Source organism: Lathamus discolor, chromosome W (assembly GCF_037157495.1).
Source record: "Lathamus discolor isolate bLatDis1 chromosome W, bLatDis1.hap1, whole genome shotgun sequence".
Taxonomy (NCBI): domain Eukaryota; kingdom Metazoa; phylum Chordata; class Aves; order Psittaciformes; family Psittacidae; genus Lathamus; species Lathamus discolor.
The window spans coordinates 25,576,484-25,601,257 of NC_088908.1; the positions used below are offsets into that span (position 1 = coordinate 25,576,484).

Genomic DNA, 24,774 nt, shown 5'->3' on the forward strand with positions numbered 1-24,774 from the left:
TATTCCTTTGGGACTGCAGAGGTATCCACCAGGGCAGGGCCTTTGGTTTGTGGCAACATCAGAAACCCCCCCCAGCATGTGAGTTTTTCCCCTTAAGATATAGAGAAGGGTTGTCAAAGAAAGATGAGATTTTTAGTCCCTGCTGCAGGAGAAATTTGGGGGTGGTTTGGGAGAATTTTTTTCCCCACAATTTGGGGGATTTTTTTTTCCCCACATCTGGGGTCTTCTTGCAGTTTGGGTTTGGTTTTCTGTCGTGGATACCTTTCCTTCACAGCTACCAGGAACTGCCTCCAAAGGCTGAGGGGTCATTTGTTTCACTATAGCTTTGTCAATTTCCCCTTCCCTAACAAGTGATCCCAGCTGCTTGAGTTCCTTACCTTCTAGTTCAGCACCATTGTCGAGCATCAGAGCAACCAGGTGACGATTTGCTCCCCTGGAAGATGGCTGAAATCTTTTTGCATACTCTGCATCTCAGTTGAGGTCCGGGATCGAGAAGCTACCTCTTCTTCCTCTCCCTCTGATTCCTGTATTAATAACTCTCCTTCAGATATCATCCCCTGTACTACACCTATCAGGTCTTCATCTTTCTTCACTGCACGAGTTGCTCTTCGTGCCTCTCATTTGCTTTTCCCCTTGCTTATAGGGGCAACTGATATTGGCACAGATTGGTCCTTTGGTTTATCTGCAGTGTCTATCCCGGTGGTTGGAGTGGCTGCAGTGTCTTTCACTGTGGTTGGATTGGCTGTGGTGGCTGTCACTGGGGTTGGAGTGGGTGCAGTGTCTGTTGTCGGGGTTGTTGTAGCTGCTGTGCTTGGGGGTTGAGTAGCTGCGTTGTCTGTTATTTTGCCATAAGAACGAGAGACATATTTTCCCTGCTCCTTACAGAGCAGGGCTCTGTAGGTGTAGGCCAAGCCCCAGCACACTGCAGCAAGATGTCCCTCTCTGGTATTGCCAGGATGACAGCACACCTCGTTTAAGTGTTTTACTAGCTTTTCCGGATTTTGCACTTATTCAGGGATGAAGTTCCAAAGCACTGGAGGGACCCACTTGCCCATACTATCCCACACATCCTGCCACTCATAACTGTCCAAAGTTGGGGAAAATCTCTTAGTGGTACTCCTCTAAGATCATCATTTAGCCTTGGACAAGACGCAAGCCCAACCCTGCTTAACTTTTGAGATCAGATTAAATAGGGCGTTCTCAAGGTGGTATGGCTGTGGGTAAAACACATACAGTATTTGTGGCAACATGCTGATTCCCAGCAAAAGCAGCAGGCAGGTTTCAAGTTGTCGTGCCCAGCCATAACTCAGAACCACGCAGCCGCTCTCTCACTCCCCCCTCCCCCTCCCCCCCCCCCCCCCCCCCCCGCTCCCAGAGGGATGGGGAGGAGAATCAAAAGGATGCAACGCCCACAGGTTGAGATAAGAACAGTCCAGTAACTAAGGTATAACACAAAACCACTACTGCTACCACCAATAATAATAATGATAAGGGAAAAACAAGGGAAGAGAATACAACCACTCACCACCCGCCGACCGATACCCAGCCCGACCAAGCAGTGATCTAACCCTTCCGGGTAACTGCCCCCAGTTCATATAGTAGGCATGGCGTGCTGTGGCATGGAATACCCCTTTGGTTAGTTTGGGTCAGGTGTCCTGTCTCTGCTTCCTCCTGGCTTCTCCTCCTCCCTGGCAGAGCATGAGACTCAGAAAGTCCTTGGTCAGAGTAAACATTACTGAGCAGCAACTAAAAACATCAGTGTTATCAGCACTGTTCCCAGGCTGAAAGTCAAAAACACAGCACTGCACCAGCTACTAAGAAGGAGGAAAAATGACTGCTACTGCTGAACCCAGGACACAAGGGTATCCAAAGGACATCCAAAACCTTTAGAATTCTCAAATGCTGCTGTAAATAACCCGGTGGGAGTGTGGAGGGTGTGAGGGAATGTCTCCTTTATAGGTTGACCCCCAAGGAGGAAAAATAAAATGTGCAATTGCTAAAAAATTCTGTTATATGCCTCCCAAAGTATAGAGGTGATCATCATGCTGAGAATGCATGCCAGACTAGTTTCATGATCAGTGAATCTATTGTATTACAAGTCATTACCATAAAGTACCACAAAACAAGAACCTTAGCCCATGTCCCACAGCTGATAAACACTAAAACAGCAAATACTAGCTGTAAGTAAGGTACGATACTGAAACTCTGAGACCAAGCACAACTCTGAGAGCAAATAAATCAACCTTGCGACGAGTGACTATTAATCTGGAACAATGAATGCTTATCACAAATACAATTAGACACACTCTCGTCAGATCTGTCATTATCTCAACCCTTCAAGCCCCATGTTGGGTGCCAAAAAAGACTGTTGTGGTTTAGGTCCAGCAGGTAACTCAGAACCATGCAGCTGCTCGCTCACTCCCCCCCTTCTTCCTCCCTGATCCTGGAGGGATGGGGAGGAGAATTAAAAGAATGCAATCTCATGGGTTGAGATAAGAACAGTCCAGTAACTAAGGTATAACACAGAACTACTGCTACCACCAATAATAATAATGATAAGGGAAATAACAAGGGGAGAGAATATAAAACTAAAAGGGGAAAGGGGAAAAAAAAAACCAATAAACACAAGTGATACACAATACAATTGCTCACCAACTGCCAAACAATACCTAGCCTGACGTGAGCAGCAACCTGCCCTTCTGAATAACTCCCCTCAATTTATATACTGGGCGTGACGTGCTGTGGTATGGAATACACCTTTGGCTAGTTTGGGTTAGGTGTCCTGTGTCTGCTTCCTCCCAGCTTCTTGTGCCCTTCCTCACTCCCAACACTTCCAAATCCCATGGTGAAGGAGCCATAGGGAAGGCTACCCAGCAGCCAGGACCTTCCAGCCCAGCTTTGCACTGGATCCCCCATCAAACGTCACCTACTGCCTGCAGAATGTGAGGCTGGTTAGAAAAGATGCTCCAACACACAGCAGCATTTCCTGCCCATCCAGGTTTCTCCAAGGTTCTGCTGTTCAAAGATATACAGAAGTAGCTCATGTTGGCACCAGGGAAATCAGTCAGGCCTCTCCTTAGATGACCTCTCTTTCCAGGGAAGCAGAGCCAGCCAGGAGGCCACCACTGGTCCATGGGCTGCTTTGCACAAACCAGCCTCTTACCCCTTCATTGGGGACTGTAGTGACAGGACAAGGGGGAATGGGTTTAAACTTAAACAGGGGAAGTTCAGGTTAGATATAAGGAAGAAGTTCTTCCCTGTAAGGGTGGTGAGGCACTGGAATGAGTTGCCCAAGGATATTGTGAATGCGTGAGACTGCTCCTATCTGTCTATAGAGAGCTTCATCCACACAGTTCTCATGATCAGGTGGCCTGTAGCAGACCCCCACGGTAATGTCCCCCAGCGCAGCTCTCCCTTTGACCCTGACCCACAAGCTCTCTGTTGGCTCATCACCCATCCCCAGTCACAGTTCCATATGCTCCAGCCTATCATTGACGTAAACAGCTACACCCCTTCCCCATCTGCCTGGCCTGTCTTTCTTAAAGAGCCTGTGACCTTCCCTTCCAACACTCCAGTCATAGGAGCCATCCCACCATGTTTCTGTGATTCCAATGATATCATATCCCCATAGACATGTACACATCTCTAATTCCTCTTGTTTATTCCCCATACTACAGGTATTTGTATAGAGGCATCTGAGCCAAGCTCCAAATAAAGCTGACTCATTGGCTGGAGCGGCTGAAGTAGTTTTGCATCACTCTGAGAACTCATTACAGGTGCTGACATCTGACTGGGAGTGTTGGGATGGATTGGTGTCTCCCTCCCTCAACACATCTAGTTTAAAGCTGCCTTGAACAGTCTGGCAAGTCTCCTACCAATGCAGCTCTTCCCCTTATTTGTCAGACTGGCCCCATCAACATCCAGTAGACCCAGCTTCCCAAAGGGGGAAGCAAAAGGACCAAAGTGCAGGCACTGTTTACAACCCAAACACACAACAGGAACAGAACACATCACACTCCAGAAATTTCCAAACAGTTTCCAACACTGACCAAGATTTTATTTGTGTGGGGGTTTTTATTAACAATAAAACCAAAACAGCAGTGCTCTGAGCAAAACCAAAGATCTCAAAAAATCTAATAGCATCACAAAGTATGGCTTCCCAAAGAGTTTTATTGAAATAAATTAGTCACCTAAACACCGATGCAACTCCTTGCATTAAATTCACCTGCAAATGTCCTAAAAATCCAACAGTAAAAATAGTTAACAACACTTCTAGATAATATTGGGCTCCTTCTAAAGGACAGTGATACCAGAATTCACTTTTCAGAAACTGAAAACTCAGCTGTAAAAAGTTAACATCAGCAGCTCCACATGGATCTCTGGGCACAGTCCTTAAGGACAACCAGAGGTTGGCAGCTCTGCTGCAGCCAGCCGCAGTCCCTCCAGTCCTAAATAAACTCACTGAGTTGTGGGGTTTAAACTGAAATAAAAAGCAAGATACCAGAGCTGTCTCCAGACAGGCCCATCTGTGTGGCTCTGGAGTGCAGAGCAGGCAGGTTGTTCTATCATACCCCTTGGTGGATGGTAACACTGAACCGCAAGGGCTGTAACATCACCTCACACCCTCTCTACTTCATTCCCCTGTGTCTCGGTTGTTTTGGCCATGGGCAAATGTCTTGGGTTCAGCAGTAGCAGTCATTTTTCTCCTTCATAGTAGCTAGTGCAGTGCTATGTTTTCATTTCTTGGCCTGGGAACAGTGTTGATAAGGCTGATGTTTTTAGTTGCTGCTCAAATGTTTGGTCTGACCAAGGACTTTCTGAGCCTCATGCTCTGCCAGGGAGGAGGGGAAGCTGGGAGGAAGCAGAGACAAGACACCTGACCCAAACTAGCCAAAGAGGTATTCCATACCACAGCACGTCATGCTCAGGATGTAATGGAGAGTTACCTGGAAGGGCTGGGACTGCAGGGTTGGACGAGGTATCGGTTGGTGCTCGGCTGGGGGGAGTGGGGTGAGTTATCTGTTGGCTGGTGCTGAGGTGTTGTGTCGCAAAGAGCTGGGAGACACGAGCATAACTTGCTTTAGAAGTCTCATTTATTGCTAAGCAGCTGGATGCTTATATACCTTGCTTGCATGTTTATAGTTTGATTACAGAGATATTATTGGCTTATAGCTTTTGCATGTTACAAGATCATTGGTTTATAGCTTTTACATGTTACAAGATTATTGGTTAAAGATACAGTAAAGGAATTCAGCAAAACAGGATACAAAATAGGATCAGGGATAAAGAGTCTGGTCAGTAAGATAAACATTAAGCAACTTGAAGGTCACAAACTTAATTATCGTTCTGCTTCTGCCACGGTTTATCTCCAGGGCATGCTCATCTTGCTCCCTTGTACTTTTCCATCTGCGATTTGCACCAGCTGCAGCGTATCACCATCTGCATGGCCTCTGACATGCAGCCAGTCCTTTGCAAAGCTCTCCACATTTTCCCTTTCTTTCTTAAGAACAATAAGCGACGTATTGAGATTGTTCATAGCTTTGTTAATCTGTATTTGGATACATTGAAGCAAGCAAGGTAGACAGGTTATTAGTAATACAATGACTAAAACTATGATTATTCCATGCTTAACGACATCTAGTAACCATCCAGTGATTCCCCAAGAAGACAGCCAAGAATCTAACCAACTAGAAGCGAAAGTAATATCCTTAAATTGACTGCGTAGTTTTTCTATTTAAGAGTGTATACTACTTGAGTGATCAGAAAGATTTAAACAACACATACCTTCAAATTCGTTACATCTGTGACCTTGTGCTAAAAGTAAAAAATCTATAGCAGCCCAATTTTGTAACACAGCATGTCGGATACTGTCAACATCATATAAGAGGTCATCTAATATGGTTGATGTGATATTAAATTCTTGGATAGCAAAGCATGCTAGGCTTTTAATATTTCTCCAATTAGTGGCAGCCATCACACCAGAGGTAAAAAAGGCCATTGAGACACCTTCAAGCATGCATGTGACTATTTACAGACCTTCTTCTCAGCAAGCCTTGCATTTTCCCAGCCGCCACATAGTCTGTTTTGTTCTTGTTAACATAAAACAGACTCCCTCTTGACCTTCGGAGTCTTGGCCCTAAATCAGACATGTTTTACCTACAATTCCCCTTTTTTCTGTTTGGGCAAACGAAACTGACTGTGTTAGGCACTCAGCCGTCCTTTGTAGCATAGATTGAATACAGGAACAAAAACAGGGAAGACACAATAAAATCAATAAAAATACAACAACTATGATTAATCCAGATTTCAATAAGGATATCATCCATTCAGTAAGACCTAATGATCGAAGCCATCTTTCAAATCCCCAATCTTGTTCAACCCATAATTTATCTGTAAGCTGTCGTAGGGTATCTATTTGTGAGTAAATGGATTTTGAATGATCAGAAAAATTCATACAACACATTCCTTCAAATTCTGCACAGCCATGACCTTGGGCTGACCACATCCAAAACATCGAGGACCCTTAACCATACCGGTGGCTTGCAAAGGTGCCAAGGCCGCTAATACTTGCGAATGACTTTTTTGAATTGCCTCTCCCACTGCTTTTACTGCCTCAGCCAACATTGTCTGATGCCCCATAGGTACCCGTGCCATTCGTTCTAACATCTCTTCTACAGTAGCATTTGCAGGTAACTGAACAAGTATCTGCCTTACAGCATCATTACAGTTCTGTATTGTACACTGACGCAGTAAAATACCATGCATGTATTCTGGAGTACCTGACTTCCTTATAGCATCAGCTACCCTATTCACAAAGGTACTGAAGGGCTCATCCTTTTTCTGTATCACTTTCATATAGGCAGGAGCTGCAGTAGTAGCTTTAATCTGTGATAGAGCTCGCAAGGCTAGTTTCATAGATTCTTTTAACAATTCTGGACCTAGCTGGACTTGAGCCTCCTTAGTGGAGAACTGTCCAATTCCTATCAGGTGGTGTAATTGCACCCCAATCAGGGGATCTCCCTGGCCTCACTGAACTGCAACCGCCTCTTGACAGGCTTCCTGCCAATACATGTCCCATAACAACAACTGCGAAGGGGTGAGGATTAATTTCACAATACTTTTAATATAACAGCAAATCTGTTCCCCAAATATATGACAACATTTGCCTAGTGGGTTCAAACTGAATGCCTGTAGAAAAAAGTTTGCCTTAACTGAGATAGCAATTTCCAATTTAAGGGAGACATTTCAGCATTTACTGCCTGACCTTGAGCGTTAATCTGGTACTTAACAGGAAAGGCAAGAATCTTTTCCTGCAACGCCTGCAAACGATCAAAATCATTGTTTGACAGAGCCTCTCTCTGAATAGATTTCCAATCTATCACCTGGATTCGCAGGTCCTCTGCAACTGTCCTCTGCAACTTTACCTTTTTTTTTTTTTTTCTCTCTGTCTTTTTTTTTTTTTTTTTTTTTTTCAAAAGTTGTTCACCCTGCTTTGCACGGCTACAAACAGCAGCCTGCTCGGCAGCAGCTACAGCTGCCTGCCTGCTTCAGCAGCAACCATAAATACCTGTCAGCAACCACACTTTTGCATTAACTCTTTCTTGCCTGAAATGTTAAACCACTACCTGTTAAAAACTTTTACATGAACACGATAACAAAGAAAATACATAGAACACCATCTGCTCTCATCACACACACACACACATACGTATGCATATGGGATCCCACAAGCACATTTCACACATCTTTTGGAACAATATTTGAAACACAAAATCCAGACAATCATTACTCCCACTACAAAGTCCCACGTACAAAACGTGGCACAAGGACCCTGTGAAGACTATCAGGAAACCAGCTCCAACAAGCATCATCCCAGTGTGAGGTGGCAGGCTCAACCTTAGCGAGCGTCCCCGCAGAGGCTCTGCCTCCCTCACATCGTATGAGGTTTGGGCTTTTATACTGATTAAAATGCACACTCATTCTGACACAGGTGGCCAGCCTATGTCAGAAGAAGTGGCCAGCAATATCTATAAAGGTTTCCAAGCATCAATAAAATCATAGATATATTTGCCAACTTCTAGTACATGAGTATCACAGAGAGACTGTATCAAATGAGTTGTATATGGGGCCCCAAGTCCACGGTCCATCACAGTCCGCCACAGTCCTCCTGATACCCCTGATAAGGGCATATGAGAGACCTTCCCACCGCGGGTCTTGATCCAGCACATACATCACAGGGAAAGCACACAATACATCTGCATCCCCCACCCATCTCGCTTCTCCCTTTACAGCTGCCCATTTATCATGAAGATCTGGGGGATACAAATCAGGTTTCTTTTCCGGCTTCATGTCAAAAGGATCATCCAGGTCAGCATCAGAATTAACAGGCGTCAGAACTTCAGACGCAGCAACAGCAGTCTGATGAGCACGCACAAGCTCCTTCTTGGGGTCAATAGGGTCCGGGTCAAAAAGAGTGTCTTCATCTCTGTCTTCAGTCTTTGCAGCCGTGGCGGCAACTGGCAGAGGCTCAGGGGTGGCCAGGGGTGGGGGGGGGACGGGACACTGGGTTCCATGATCTCACTTTTTGACTTTAACATCTCTAAAATAGTTCTCCAAATGACCAACAAATGTTTCACAGTGTCACTGCCCTCCGTGGCTGCGTCCCACAACTCAACTCGTGCACCACTCCACAAAGAGACCTCAGATACGGTAGACTCATCAGTCTCTGGACAATACGTCTTCGATCATTTCAACATTAAATTTAAGTCTGTCTCTTTAAAGGTTGCCCCCTTCACTTTAAGGACTGAAAACATCCATAAAACAGAGACTTCTTCCTTAGCAATTTTTTCCCAAGTCCCAAGCTCAAAGGCTTCTCCAACCCCCTGGATTAAGTCCTTCTCCTTAATACAGAGCAACAATCTTTTTAGCATAGCTTCATCATACGCTATCCCTCTCACAGAGAGGATATGTCGGAAGAGTTGAAGTACTGCATACTTATGTAGGCAATTAATAACTGTCCTCCTGGCAGCGAGCCAAGTAAAATCTTGCTCAGGCTCTCGGAACTGACGCTGCCAGCAGCGAAGCGTTCTTTGCCTTCCGAAGGCTGCATTCTTCGGAGCTTTCCCGATCCCTGCTGTCTTCCCAGCCTTCTGTTTTAACAGGGTATTATATATAGCTTGCCAAGGTTTACCATATTTCTTTGCAACTTTATCATCATTAATCGTTGTATCCCACAAAATATCCCCGAATATTCGCCATTCCGTTAAAGTATGTACAGTATGCGGATTAATAAAACAACCCAATGACTTACCATAATCTAGTAAACTAAATAATTCCTTCTTATAATCTAAACCCGCCCCTTTAACTTTCAAAAAGTCCTCAAACAGTTTATATGCCGCTTGCCTTTCCATACCGTATTGTCAGCACTGTTGCAGCTTTTCCAAGGTTTCGGCGGCACGTAACAGCCTGATTCACCGTTGTGACATCAGGAGCCTCAAGACAAATCTTCTTGTCTTTTTTAGGCCACCCCTGCTGCGACGAGGTCAGTCCACTTCAGCTCCTTGTTCTGTACAAAGTCCCTGGGTCCCTGTTCAGGCGCCAAATGTCGCAAAGAGCTGGGAGACACGAGCATAACTTGCCTTAGAAGTCTCGTTTATTGCTAAGCAGCTGGATGCTTATATACCTTGCTTGCATGTTTATAGTTTGATTACAGAGATATTATTGGCTTATAGCTTTTGCATGTTACAAGATCATTGGTTTATAGCTTTTACATGTTACAAGATTATTGGTTAAAGATACAGTAAAGGAATTCAGCAAAACAGGATACAAAATAGGATCAGGGATAAAGAGTCTGGTCAGTAAGATAAACATTAAGCAACTTGAAGGTCACAAACTTAATTATCGTTCTGCTTCTGCCGCGGTTTATCTCCAGGGCATGCTCATCTTGCTCCCTTGTACTTTTCCATCTGCGATTTGCACCAGCTGCAGCGTATCACCATCTGCATGGCCTCTGCCATGCAGCCAGTCCTTTGCAAAGCTCTCCACAGTGTTGTATTCTCTTCCCTTGTTATTTCCTTTAGCATTATTATTATTGGTGGTAGCAGTAGTGATTTGTGTTATACCTTAGTTAGTTAGTTAGTTACTGGGCTGTTCTTATCTCAACCCGTGGAAGTTGCATTCTTTCAATTCTCCTTCCCATCCCTCCAGGAGCAGGGGGAGGGCAAGAAAGGGGGGTGGTGTGAGTGGACGAGCTGTGTGGATCGGTTTAAACCACGACAGCAAAGGAGAACAGCTCAGCCATGGGCAGTGACAGAGCCAGATGCTGCTGATGCGAAAGAGCCCGGCAACACTCAACAACTTAATGCTGGTGAATCACTGCTCTGCTGCACAACTCGTGAATCCAGTTTTTCCTGTGTTCTGTAGCTAGACAACATCCACCTGGTCTAAGAACTGATTTTCCAGCAACTCTACTTTCAAGTTGGACTACCTAACACCTCTCATGGACTGCAGAGCAGGCGCCTGCTCACCTAACACAGGGTTTACTCCAGGTTTCTAAGGCTTTCTTCCCTCTTGGAGTAACTCTCCCTTATCTCAACCTGTGCCCACAGCTGCTAATTCAGAGCGCTCTTTCCCCAGCCTCTGCTGTGCAGCCAGCATAATGCCTCATGCCAGCTGTAGAAATCCCACCTGTGGTTTAGAAACTGCCTTTTGTTCATGGAGGGGATTAATGTCACGTAGAAAATCTTGCAAAAATGAGGTTAATTTGTCAGCTGTCCAAACATTATCAGACCACATGCTTTATACATCAGAGAGGCAGCTCAGCTGGATGAACTCTGAAGATACACTGTCCTGCTGGTACAGAAAGCGCAGGGAAGTTGGAAGGTGTGTTTAATTCTTTATTCAACATTACTGACAAGGTGGAGGGAGGAGGGTGACAGTGCTATGAGTTGCACTGCATCTGAAGCCTCCGCTCAGCAGCAGTGGCCAGCGTCCTGTGGCGCAGGATGAAGGCATTGGCTGAAGCTCCTTGGGGAAGAGGACAGGGCTTCCCTGTGTTTAGCTCCTCCTCCAAGGGCTTGTTGAAATAATGCCTGCAAGAGGAAAAAGATGGATGAGCAGAGCCCACCTCTGGCTCTGGACAGTACTTTCCTGGTACATCCACCAAGGGAGTGTTGAAAAGCATGCTGAAAGCAGGAAAATACCTGGATAAAAGTGCACACATGATACACAAAAAAAAATAAAAAAAAAAATTCCTGTATAACCTACAGGAGACTTTGCAGAGTTGGCAGAAGCTCTTAGTTTTTGTGCAAGATTCTCATGCTTGTGGAAAGGAGCCAGTTCTAAAGGTCGGGGCAGTGGGCTGCATCCAAAGGAGCATGGCCAGCAGGTCAAGGGAGGTGATCCTGCCTTTTGGCTCTGGTGAGACCCTACCCAGAGTACTGTGTCCAGCTCTGGAGTCCTCAGTACAGGAAAGATATGGACCTGTTGGAGAGGGTCCAGAGAAGAGCCACAAAAATGATCAGAAGGATGAAGCACCTCTCCTATGAGGAAAGTCTGAGAGAATTGGGGTTGTTCAGCCTGGAGAAGACTCCAGGGAGACCTTATTAAGTCCTTTTAGTTCTTAAAAAGGGCCTGTAAGAAAGATGGGGAGAGACTTTTTAGCAGGGCCTGTTGCAACAGGACGAGGGTGGATGGTTTCAAACTAAGAGAGATTCAGGCTGGATGTGAGGAAGAAATTTTTCACAATGAGGTTGGTAAAGCACTGGCCCAGGTTGCCCAGAGAGGTAGTGGATGCACCATCCCTGACAACATTTAAGGCCAAGCTGGATGTGGTTCTGGGCAGCCTGATCTAGTTGAAAATGTCCCTGCTCATTGCAAGGGGTTGGACTAGATGACCTTTGAAGGTTCCTTCCAACCCAAACTATTCTATGATTCTACTGCAAGAAGTCACTCCCTGATGATGATGAGTAAGCTTTTGACAGAAGGGGCACTAGGGCTGCAAAGTGTAAGGTAAGGCAAAAATACAAGGAAGCAGCTGCCAGAGCTACCATCCCAAGGAATTCTTACAGTTGGTGACATAACACAGCAGTTCACAGTTCCACAGCTCTTCAGTGCAGGAAGGGAACCAGGGAACCAGTAAACCAGGAAATCAAAACCACTTTATCTCCCTAAATGACATTTTTCAAAGATCAAGGAAAACTTATTCTAAGAGCAAGCCTATTTACAGACAAACTGTAAAAGGTGTCATACCCCCAGTTTATCTGTAGGCATTTCAGTGTGGAAAAAACTCAATAAGCAGAGGTAGCCTGCTAACACAAAGGACACATCATGTAGTTTTAGTAGCCCCTTTCAGGAGTCTCTCTGCAATGCAAAGGAAGGTACAACACTGATTACAAATGCTAAGAAGTCTTCTCTACATGACTGAAGTGCTTTTCCTACTCTTTAATCAGCAACTGGATGCTAGTAAAGTTCACCAACATGAATGGAACACATGTAAAGAAAGTTTCATTCTACCTATAACACTTATTAGTAGTTGGGCTAAAAGAAACTGTTCGGGTTGATCAGTCTCACTTCAGCAGTGTTGACTTGCTGGTCATGAGCTCCTCTGGTGTGCTTTAGGAAGTAGCTACTCTCAGCTGCTTTGTGCTTAAGATACTTGCTCTGTATTTGGAGAGTGGTGCCTGACAGTCATTTCAGCTGGAACAGTGCAGGCAGCAAGGGCTGACACCTATGCCAGGAGACAAGCTAAAGATTACTAGAGGACACGGCACAATTCATTCTCTCTTACTACAGACTCAGACTAAAGCCCATCCAAGCTGGAGAAATCATCCTCTGATTTCAAAGAGCATTGGATCAACCACTAAGGAAGCTGTGTACATGTTGGGACACATGACACTGCTTCAGAGTTGGGTTTATCAGTAACGGTCACCTTAAACAGCACCCTGAGATGTTGTAGCAGATATATTCACTCCTCTTACTACTTTCTGCATCAACCCAGGCTCTCAGTGGTCATAATCCATTTGAACCCCAATCTGGGGGACTATACCTGAGCAGCCAGGCTGGAGTTTTAGGAAGGAACATACTTTCAAGCTCACTGTAACAAGTCATCCTTCCGCTGAACCAGCATATGCTGCCTTTCATCGGCTGACTTTGAGAAGCAACTTCCCCTGGCCTCAAAATCTTCTGCTTCACTAGACTCTGCTTCCATTTCACTGACTTCCACCATTTCTTCCAGTCTGGAGCTGAGTTCCAGTGGCACTCTCTCTCAGTCTAAGAGAAAAGGAAAAAAAACATAAGTCTTGGCAAAATTTGCTAACAGGGCTTCTTTGCATTAAATCAACAAGCTACACAGAACTGTCATTTTCTGAGGCACTGGAAAGAACTAGACTCTCACCTGCTGTACCTAATTCCCTTGGGCTCCTTTGAAAACCCCAGCCAAGATACAGAACAAAGCTATTTCAAAATATGTTCAAAGAGCCTGCATACTATAACACTATCTTTTATGCCATTTTTGAAAGTAATCTCAAAGACAAACATTAATCAGTCATAATTAATGCTCTCTGAAAATGGGACATTTAAAATAGGTTCTGCAGCTGACTTGAGGAGCAATGCAACAGTAAAGAGTTGAAAAGGCAGAAATCCATATAATAAGGGAAGAATAACAAATGTATTTACAAAGAGGATGTGTGCTTGTCCTGGGTTTACCAGTAGCAGTTTTTCTCCTTCGTAGTAGCTGGTGCAAGCTCTGTGTTTTGACTTCCAGCCTGGGAAGAGAGCTGATAACACCAATTGTTTTTAATTGTTGCTAAGTAATGTTTATTCTGGCCAAGGACTTTGTGAGTCTCATGCTCTGCTGGGGACGAGGGGAGGCCGGGAGGAAGCAGAGACAGGACACCTGACCTAAGCTAGCCAAAGAGGTATTCCATACCACAGCACGTCATGCCCAGGGAGGTAACTGGGAGTTACCCGGAAGGGCACGGTCTCTCTTCGGAGGGGTCGAACACGTTCAGCAGTGGTATCGTATTCTCTTCTCTTGTTATTTTCTCTTATCATTATTATCATTGGTGGTAGCAGTAGTGATTTATGTTATACCTTAGTTACTGGGCTGTTCTTATCTCAACCCGTGGGAGTTACATTCTCTCAATTCTCCTCCCCATCCCTCTGGGAGTGGGGAGGGTTGGGGGGGGAGAAGAAAGAAAGAGGGAGAAAAAAAGGGGGGGGGGAGTGTGGTTGGGTTTAAATCACGACAGTGCTTGAGAAGGGAATTTATGAGGCTTTGGTTCACCAAGTTTGGCAGCACCCAAATTATCAGGTATTCGGACTGCTGGAGCAAGGCTGGCCACTGGCCCAGGCATGGTGTCAATACAAGGAGCTGGCAGACCTGCACACAGGAGCACATCTTCACCCCTGACAGCTGACCAATGTGAAAACTGAGCTGCTGAATGATGACGCTGGTGAACTAGCAGAGGTGGAACAGCATATCCTGATCACATCCTGTCATACACAATCAGATCAACTTTGCAGTGAAACAGTAAGACGTTACTAAGCGTGGTATTGAGCAATTGTATTGTGCATCACTTTTGTTTATTGTTTTCTTTTCTTTTTTCCCTTTTAGCTTTATATTCTCTCCCCCTGTTATTTCCCTTATCATTAGTATTACTAGCGGTAGTAGCAGTAGCTTTGTATGGTACTTTAGTTATTGGACTGTTCTTATCTCAACCCATGGGATTTACATTCTTTCAATTCTCCTCCCCATCCCTCTGGGAGCAGGGGGGAGGGAAGAAGGAGGGGAGTAAACAAACAGCTGTGTGGTTCTGAGTTACCAGCTGGGCCTAAACCACAACACCTTTCCTTTTTGATGTCGCTCCAATTTAGAGACAAGGATGTCATGTGGGACAGTGTCAAATGCTTTGCACAAGTCCAGGTAGATGATGTCAGCTGCTCTACCCCTGTCCATCAGTTCTGTAGCCCCATCATAGAAGGCCACCAAATTGGTCAGGCAGTATTTCCCCTTAGTGAAGCCATGCTGGCTGTCACCAAGCACCTTGTTGTTTTTCATATGCCTTAGCATGCCTTCCAGGATGCTCCAACATTTTGCCAGGCACAGAGGTGAGACTGACTGGTCTGTAGTTCCCCGGGTCATCCATTTTCCCCTTCTTGAAAATGGGGGTTATATTTCCATTTTTCAAGTCGTTGTGAACTTTACCTGACTGCCATGATTTTTCAAAAAAGACGGACAGCGGCTTAGCAACTTCATTCGCCAGCTCCTTCAGGACCCGTGGATGGATTTCATCAAGTCCCATGGACTTGTGCACATCCAGGTTCTTAAGATGGTATCAAAACTAATCCTCTCCTACAGTGGGCCTAAGGTCTTCATTCTCACAGTCCCGCGTCTGCCTTCCAAGACTTGGGTGGTGTGGTCAGAGCATTTGCCAGTGAAGACTGAGGCAAAGAAGTCATTAAGAACCTCAGCCTTCTCCAAATCCAGGGTAGTCTTTAACAGTCCGCTGCATCATTCAATTTTCCTGAAGGCTGGTACTTGATAGCACCAGCTGATGTAACTCTCATGGGTTGACATAAGAACAGTCCAGTATCTAAGGTATAACACAAAACCACTACTGCTACCACCAATAATAATAATAATTATGATAAGGGAAATAACAAGGGAAGAGAATACAACCGCTCACCACCCGCCAACCGATACCCAGCCCGACCGAGCAGTGATCTAACCCTTCCGGGTAACTGCCCCCTGTTTATATAGTGGGCATGGCACGCTGTGGCATGGAATACCTCTTTGGTTAGTTTGGGCCAGGTGTCCTGTCTCTGTTTCCTGCCAGCTTCCCCTCCTTCCCCTGGCGGAAGACTCAGAAAGTCCTTGGTCAGAGTAAGCATTACTGAGCAACAACTAAAATCATCGGTGTTATCAGCGTTGTTCCCAGGCTGAAAATCAAACCCACAGCACTGCACCAGCTACTAAGAAGGAGAAAAATGACAGCTACTGCTGAACCCAGGAAACTTGGCTATTAGGAATAAGGGTCCCAGTACTCAAGAGAGAGGGATATGGTGGGTACACACCATGGGGTGCCCTGTGGTTTTACCTGCATGACCATGGAGAGGATATGAGGAAATGTGATGGAAAACCTACTGTGACCTTAGAGGCACAGGTACGTGAGTTGCAAGAAAAATCAATCACAGGAGGGGGTTCTTTCAGGAAAATTGCTGCTCCAGTTTCCAGTGGGCAGTTCCCCAGACAGAGAAGGGCTGATCTTAATAAAGGGTCTCCTGATTATTATTTATAAGAAGGGAGTAACAAATACTATGACCAGTAATAGGGGTACCCTGCCTCCAGCCATGTGGAGGAAGGGGACAACTGGGTTTATTGGACTGCGTGGATCAGATGGCCTAGCACGTCACACCCATAGGAGTGAGTATAAGACTGTAGTAGATACAATCGCACAGTGTATCCTAATGCCATCAAGCTATCAAGAGGCAGAACCCATCTGTATTTCTGGAGTGACAGGAGGATTCCAAGAGTTGACTGTACTGGAGGCTGAAGTGAGCCTGACTGGGAATGAATGGGAAAAGCATCCCATTGTGACTGGCCCAGAGGCTCTGTGCATCCTTGGCATAGACTATCTAAGGAGAGGGTATTTGAAGGCCCCAAAAGGGTACCAGTGAGCTTTCAGTTTAGCTGTCTTGGAGATGTAGGAACTTAAACCATTGTTGACCTTGACTGGTCTCTCAAAAGACCTTTCTGTTGTGGGCCTACTCACCTAAGTGGGATGCTACTATTGATACTGCTAATGCATTTTTGTCAGTCCCAAGGGATACGATCAACAAAATAACAGCCATGTCTCCTCCACCAGCTAGTAAAAAGGAAACACAAGCTTTCTTAGGTGTTGTGGGGGTTTGGAGAATGTCTGGTTTTAAGCCCTCTCTATCAATTGACCTGGAATAAGAATGATTTCAGATGGGGCCCTGAGCAATGACAAGCCTTCAAAGAAATGAAATGGGAGATATTTTATGCAGTAGCCCTTGGACCAGTCTGGACAGGGCAAGATGTGAAAAGTTTTCTCTACATCACAGCCAGGGAGAATGGTCCTACCTGGAGCCTCTGGCAGAAAGATCCAGGGGAGACTCGTGGTCGACCCCTTGGCTTTTGGAGTCAGGGATACAGAGAGGATCCAAGGCTGGCTATACCCCAACTGAAAAAGAGATACTGGCAGCCTATGAAGGGGTTCAAGCTGCTTCGGAAGTGACTGGCACTGAAGCACAGCTCTTCCTGGCAACCTGGTTGCTTGTGCCAGGCTGGATATTCAAAGGCAAGGTCAGAGGTGAAAGCCATCCAGCTGGCCTTGGACATTGCTGAACAAGAAAAATGGCAAGTACTTTATCTTTATACTGACTCACGGATGGTGGCAAATGCCCTGTGGGGGTGGTTGCAGCAGTGGAAGCAGAGCAACTGGCAATGCAGAGGTTGCTGCACTGTGGCAAGGTATCGCTGCCTGGGTGCAGAACCTGGTGGTGAAGGTATGCCATGTAGATGCACATGTACCCAAGAGTTGGGCCACTGAGGAACATAAGAACAACAGGTGGATCAAGCTGCTAGGGTTGAAGTGGCTCAGATGGACTTAGATTGGCAACATAAGGGTGAATTATTTTTAGCCTTGTGGGCCCATGACACCTCAGACTGTCAAGATAGTGATGCAACATATAGATAGGCCCGTGATCAAGGGGTGGACTTGAACATGCACAAGAAAGAATTGAGTTAGATATGGCATCGAGTGGGTATATCACATCCCTATCAAACATCAGCCTTCAGGAAAATTGAATGATACAATGGACTGTTAGACTACACTAAGAGCGATGGGTGGTGGGACTTTCAAACATTGGGATATGCATTTTGAAAAAGCCACCTCTTTGAGATAAGAACAGTCCAGTAACTAAGCCTTACCTCCATCCCTGGAAAGGTGATGGAACAACTTATTCTTGACTCCATCACTAGGCATATCAAGGATGAGGGGGTCATTAAGAACAGCCAACATGGTTTTATGAGGGGGAAGTCATGTATGACCAACCTTATAGCCTTCTATGAGGAAGTGACTAGGTGGAGGGATGATGGTAGAGCGGTAGATGTAGTTTTTCTTGATTTCACAGAATCACAGAATCACAGAATCCCAAGGGTTGGAAGGGACCTCAAAAGATCATCTAGTCCAACCCCCCTGCAAGAGCAGGGTAACCTACAGTACATCACACAGGAACTTGTCCAGGCGGGCCTTGAATATCTCCAGTGTAGGAGACTCCACAACCCCCCTGGGCAACCTGTTCCAGTGCTCTGTCACTCTTACAGTAAAGAAGTTCTTCCTGATGTTAACGTGGAACTTCCTATGCTCCAGTTTACACCCATTGCCCCTTGTCCTATCACTGGATATCACTGAAAAAAGCCTAGCTCCATCATCCTGACACCTACCCTTTACATATTTGTAAACATTGATGAGGTCACCCCTCAGTCTCCTCTTCTCCAAGCTAAAGAGACCCAGCTCCCTCAGCCTCTCCTCATAAGGGAGATGTTCCACTCCCTTAATCATCTTTGTGGCTCTGCGCTGGACTCCTTCAAGCAATTCCCTGTCCTTCTTGAACAGAGGGGCCCAGAACTGGACGCAATATTCCAGATGCGGCCTCACCAAGGCTGAGTAGAGGGGGAGGAGAACCACTCTTGACCTACTAACCACTCCCTTTCTAATGCACCCTAAGATGCCATTTGCCTTCTTGGCCACAAGAGCACATTGCTGGCTCATGGTCATCCTCCTAGCCACCAGGACCCCCAGGTCCCTTTCCCCTTCGCTACTTTCCAGCAGGTCAACCCCCAACCTGTACTGGTACATGGGGTTGTTCTTCCCCAGATGCAAGACTCTACACTTGCCCTTACTGAAAATCAAGAAAAACTACATCTACCGCTCTACCATCATCCCTCCACCTAGTCACTTCCTCATAGAAGGCTATAAGGTTGGTCATACATGACTTCCCCCTCATAAAACCATGTTGGCTGTTCTTAATGACCCCCTCATCCTTGATATGCCTAGTGATGGAGTCAAGAATAAGTTGTTCCATCACCTTTCCAGGGATGGAGGTAAGGCTGACCGGTCTATAATTACCCGGGTCCTCCTTCTTGCCCTTCTTATAGATTGGTGTGACCTTTGCCATCCGCCAATCCTCAGGCACCTCGCCCGTTTCCCACGACTTACCAAAGATGATGGAAAGTGGCCTAGCAATGACCTCAGTAAGGCATTTGATACTGTCTCCCACAGCATCCTCATAGATAAGCTAAAGAAGTGTGGGCTTGACGATCAAGTAGTGAGGTGGATCGAGAACTGGTTGAAAGGAAGAAGGCAGAGAGTTGTGGTCAATGGCGCAGAATCTAGCTGGAGGTCTGTGACTAGTGGAATTCCTCAGGGGTCGGTGCTGGGACCGGTGCTGTTTAATATTTTCATCAATGACCTGGATGAGGGAACTGAGTGCACCATCAGCAAGTTCGCTGATGACACAAAACTGGGAGGAGTGGCTGACACACCAGAAGGCTGTGCTGCCATTCAGCGAGACCTGGACAGGCTGGAGAGTTGGGCGGGGAGAAACTTGATGAAATTTAACAAGGGCAAGTGTAGAGTCTTGCATCTGGGGAAGAACAACCCCATGTACCAGTACAGGTTGGGGGTTGACCTGCTGGAAAGTAGCGAAGGGGAAAGGGACCTGGGGGTCCTGGTGGCTAGGAGGATGACCATGAGCCAGAAATGTGCTCTTGTGGCCAAGAAGGCAAATGGCATCTTAGGGTGCATTAGAAAGGGAGTGGTTAGTAGGTCAAGAGAGGTTCTCCTCCCCCTCTACTCAGCCTTAGTGAGGCCGCATCTGGAATATTGCGTCCAGTTCTGGGCCCCTCTGTTCAAGAAGGACAGGGAATTGCTTGAAGGAGTCCAGCGCAGAGCCACAAAGATGATTAAGGGAGTGGAACATCTCCCTTATGAGGAGAGGCTGAGGGAGCTGGGTCTCTTTAGCTTGGAGAAGAGGAGACTGAGGGGTGACCTCATCAATGTTTACAAATATGTAAAGGGTGGGTGTCAGGATGATGGAGCTAGGCTTTTTTCAGTGATATCCAGTGATAGGACAAGGGGCAATGGGTGTAAACTGGAGCATAGGAAGTTCCACGTTAACATCAGGAAGAACTTCTTTACTGTAAGAGTGACAGAGCACTGGAACAGGTTGCCCAGGGGGGTTGTGGAGTCTCCTACACTGGAGATATTCAAGGCTCGCCTGGACAAGTTCCTGTGTGATGTACTGTAGGTTACCCTGCTCTTGTGGGGGGGTTGGACTAGATGATCTTTTGAGGTCCCTTCCAACCCTTGGGATTCTGTGATTCTGTGATTCTGTATAACACAAAACCACTACTGCTACCACCAATAATAATAATGATAAGGGAAATAACAAGGGAAGAGAATACAACCGCTCACGACTTGCCAACCGATACCCATCCTGACCTGAGCAGTGACCTACCTTTTCCGGGTCACTCCCCCCAGTTTACACACCACTTTGAGATTCCAACTGAGTCAGACGTTGCAAACATAGAGATAGAACACAAACTAGACTACGAAAACTGATTTGATGCTTCCAACTGCAACATCTTATCTCTTTCTATAGGTAAAATCTAAAGAATAGCATTGCATTAAGCTAAGCTGCATTCACCAATGCTTCAACTTAACTTCATTCCCCTCACTCATTAATTCTGTGGTAAGAAAGTCAATTATTTGAGGTGCAAGTTCTTACAACTTACCTGTGTGGGGAAAGGTACCTGAATGTGCCCTTCTAGGATGTTGTCAGTGGTGATCTCTACTGAAATGGTGGGATGGCTCCTATGACTGTAATGTTGGAATGGAGGGTTACAGGCTCTTTAGAAAAGACAGGCCCAGCAGGTGGGGAGGGGGAGTTGCCCTTTATGTTAGGGATAGGCTGGAGAGTATGGAACTCTGTCTGGGGACAGGTGAGCAGTTAAAAGAGAGTTTGTGGGTCAGGGTTAAAGGGAGAACAGCCGTGGGAGACATTACTGTGGGGATCTGTTACAGACCGCCTGATCAAGAGGAATCTGTGGATGAAGCACTCTATAGACAGATAGGAAAAGCCTCATGCTCACAGGCCCTTGTTCTCATGGTGGAATTCAACCACCCTGACATCTGTTGGAACAATGGCACTGCACGGCACAAGCAATCCAGGAGGTTCCTCGATTGTGTGGAAGACAACTTCCTTCTGCAAGTAATAGAGGAGCCGACAAGGAGAGGTGCCATGCTTGACCTTGTGCTCACCAACAGGGAAGGGCTTGTTGAGAATGTGGTACTCCAGGGCAGCCTTGGATGCAGCAATCACGAGATGGTGGAATTTGAGATCCCCAGGACAGTGAGAAGAGCGTGTAGCAAGCTCACTACCCTGGACTTCAAAAGAGCAGACTTTGGCCTCTTCAGGAACCTGCTTATCAAGGTTCCATGGGATATAGCCCTGGAGGGCAGAGGGGCCCAAGACTGTTGGTTGATATTCAAGGATCACCTGCTACAAGCAGGAAGGGATTCTACAGGTACGTAGCAAACAAAAAACAGACTAGGGACAACATAGGCCCCCTGAGGAAGCTCTCGGGAGAACTGGCTACACAGGATTTGGAGAAGGCTGAGGTTCTGAATTACTTCTTTGCCTCGGTCTTCACTGGCAAATGCTCTGACTACACCGCCCAGGTCTTAGAAGGTAGACGCAGGGACTGTGAGAATGAAGACCTTGGGCCCACTGTAGGAGAGGATCTGGTTCGAAACCATCTTAAAAATCTGAATGTGCACAAGTCCATGGGACCTGATGAAATCCACCCGCAGGTCCTGAAGGAGCTGGCGAATGAAGTTGCTAAGCCACTGGCCATCATATTTGAAAAATCATGGCAGTCAGGTGAAGTTCCCGACGACTGGAAAAAGGGAAATATAACCCCCATTTTCAAGAAGGGGAAAATGGAAGACCCGGGGAATTACAGACCAGTCAGTCTCACCTCTGTGCCTGGCAAAATGTTGGAGCACATTCTCCTGGAAGGCATGCTAAGGCACATGAAAAACAACAAGGTGCTTGGTGACAGCCAGCATGGCTTCACTAAGGGGAAATCCTGCCTGACCAATTTGGTGGCCTTATATGATGGGGCTACAGAACTGATGGGCAAGGGTAGAGCAGCTGACATCATCTACCTGGACTTGTGCAAAGTGTTTGACACTGTCCCACATGACATCCTTCTCTCTAATTTGGAGAGATATCAATTTAATGGATGGACCACTCGGTGGATCAGTGGCTCAATATCCAGCTGGAGACCGGTAACGTGTGGTATCCCTCAGGGATCGGTGTTGGGACTGGTCTTGTTTAACATCTTCATCGCTGACATGGACAGTGAGATTGAGTGTGCCCTCAGCAAGTTTGCTGATGACACCAAGCTGTGTGGTCTGGTTGATGAGCTGGAGGGAAGGGATGCCATCCAGAGGGACCTTGACACGCTTGTGAGGTTGGCTGATGCCAACCTTATGAAGTTCAACCACGATGAGTGCAAGGTCCTACACCTGGGTCGGAGCAATCCCAGGCACAGCTACAGATTGGGCAAAGAAGAGATTCAGAGCAGCCCTGTGGAGAAGGACTTAGGGGTGCTGGTCGATGAGAAAATGAACATGGGCCGGCAGTGTGCGCTCGCAGCCCTGAAAGACAACCGTATCATGGGCTGCATCAAAAGGAGCGTGACCAGCAGGTCAAAGGAGGTGATCCTGCACCTCTACTCTGCTCTTGTGAGACCTCACCTGGAGTATTCTGTGCAGTTCTGGTGTCCTCAACATAAAAAGGACATGGAACTGCTGAGATAAGAACAGTCCAATAACTAAGGTACCATACAAAACTACTAATACTATCACTAATAATAATGATGATAAGGGAAAATAAACAAGGGGATAGAATTAAAAACTAAAAGGGTAAAAGGAAAAGTAAACAATAAACCAAAGTGATGCACAATACAATTGCTCACCACCTGCAAAACGATACCCAGCCCGATCCAAGCAGTGATCTGCCCTTCCAGTTAATTCCCCCCCAGTTTATGTGCTGGGCATGATGTGCTGTGGTATAGAATATCCCTTTGGCTAGTTTGGGTCAGGTGTCCTGTCTCTGCTCCCTCCCAGCTTCCTGTGCCCCTCAGTGGCAGAGCATGAGAAACTGAAAAGTCCTTGATTGGGGTAAGCATTACTTGGCAACAACTGAAAACATCAGTGTTATCGGCATTGTTCTCAGACTAAAGTTGAAAACAAAGCACTGCACCAGCTCCTAAGGAGAAAAATAACTGTTACAGATGAATCGAGGACACTCATCCTGAACAAAGCCCCATTTGCTTCACTGTGTCCAGAAAAGCTAAACTGATGTTAGATAGAGAGTTCCTGCATATTTACCTAGGAAATCATCTGCCAAAACCTTACTGCTCCCAGGCCACCCTGCCTCAAGCCCCTAAAAATTGTGGCCCTATTCTGTTGAGGCTTAAACAGTGGTGAAGGTTACAGGAGAAATCTCACAGCCAGATCTCATCACTTTCATGAAATACCTCCCTGAACATTTAGTAACATGCTATAGTACACACTAGCTTTAAGAATTCAAAGGAAACAGCAGTTCTCAAACTAAACAAACCAAGTGTATTTCATGAGGCCACACCCTTCTCTTTTTGTACTACATTAGAGTATGACATCAACAAACATGGGATTTGATGCTCAACACTCCTATCATCATGTGTGCAGTTCTGGTGTCCTCAACATAAAAAGGACATGGAACTGCTGGAACAAGTCCAGAGGAGGGCCACGAGGATGATCAGGGGACTGGAGCACCTCCCGTATGAAGACAGGCTGAGGAAGTTGGGGCTGTTCAGCCTGGAGAAGAGAAGGCTGCGTGGGGACCTAAAGCAGCCTTCCAGTATCTGAAGGGAGCCTATAGGGATGCTGGGGAGGGACTCTTCATCAGGGACTGTAGTGACAGGACAAGGGGTAACGGGTTAAAACTTAAACAGGGGAAGTTTAAATTGAATATAAGGAGGAAATTCTTTCCTGTTAGGGTGGTGAGACACTGGAATCGGTTGCCCAGGGAGGTTGTAAGTGCTCCATCCCTGGCGGTGTTCAAGGCCAGGTTGGATGAAGCCTTGTGTGGGATGGTTTAGTGTGAGGTGTCCCTGTCCATGGCAGGGGGGTTGGAACTAGATGATCTTGAGGTCCTTTCCAACCCTAACTATTCTATGATTCTATGATTCTATGAATCAGCAAGAGTTCACTGGGCTACAGAGAGCCCTGTCTCACACTGTCAAGACACTCAAACAGAAACGGTTATCTTGGAGCTTAGTGCTATTAAAAATAAATAAAAAAAAAAAATAAATCAATACCTATAGAATGGGTTTTATCAGTTACCACTTAACTAACAGCTAAATTCCATGGTTACAGACTCACACCATTTGCTACTGCAAGTTGTAAGTGAAGTACTGAAAAAAATCTAAAGTTGTACTAGGCAAGCTGAGGAAAATAAGTCTACCTATCCAGAAAGTACACATCATTTTTCTCTCTCATTTACTTACCTCCAGACCTGTTCTTTTATGTTTGCATATTTGACCCAGAATATAGCCCTAACTTCACTAAAATAAAGCTTCTCTAACTCAAAAACCTCCAGCTTTCATGCAGCATCTAAACACTGTTCTGACTTCCT

The 24,774-nt window shown here is 46.0% G+C and overlaps 1 long non-coding RNA gene across 1 annotated transcript; it reads right to left on the minus strand.

Moving 5' to 3' along the window:
• Window positions 1-4,035: 4,035 nt before the first annotated feature.
• On the minus strand, window positions 4,036-10,038 carry LOC136004391 (uncharacterized). Its single transcript, XR_010608434.1, has 2 exons — window positions 9,413-10,038; window positions 4,036-5,548 (listed from the first exon to the last, which is right to left on the minus strand). It is a non-coding gene; the product is annotated as an uncharacterized LOC136004391 (long non-coding RNA).
• Window positions 10,039-24,774: the final 14,736 nt, after the last annotated feature.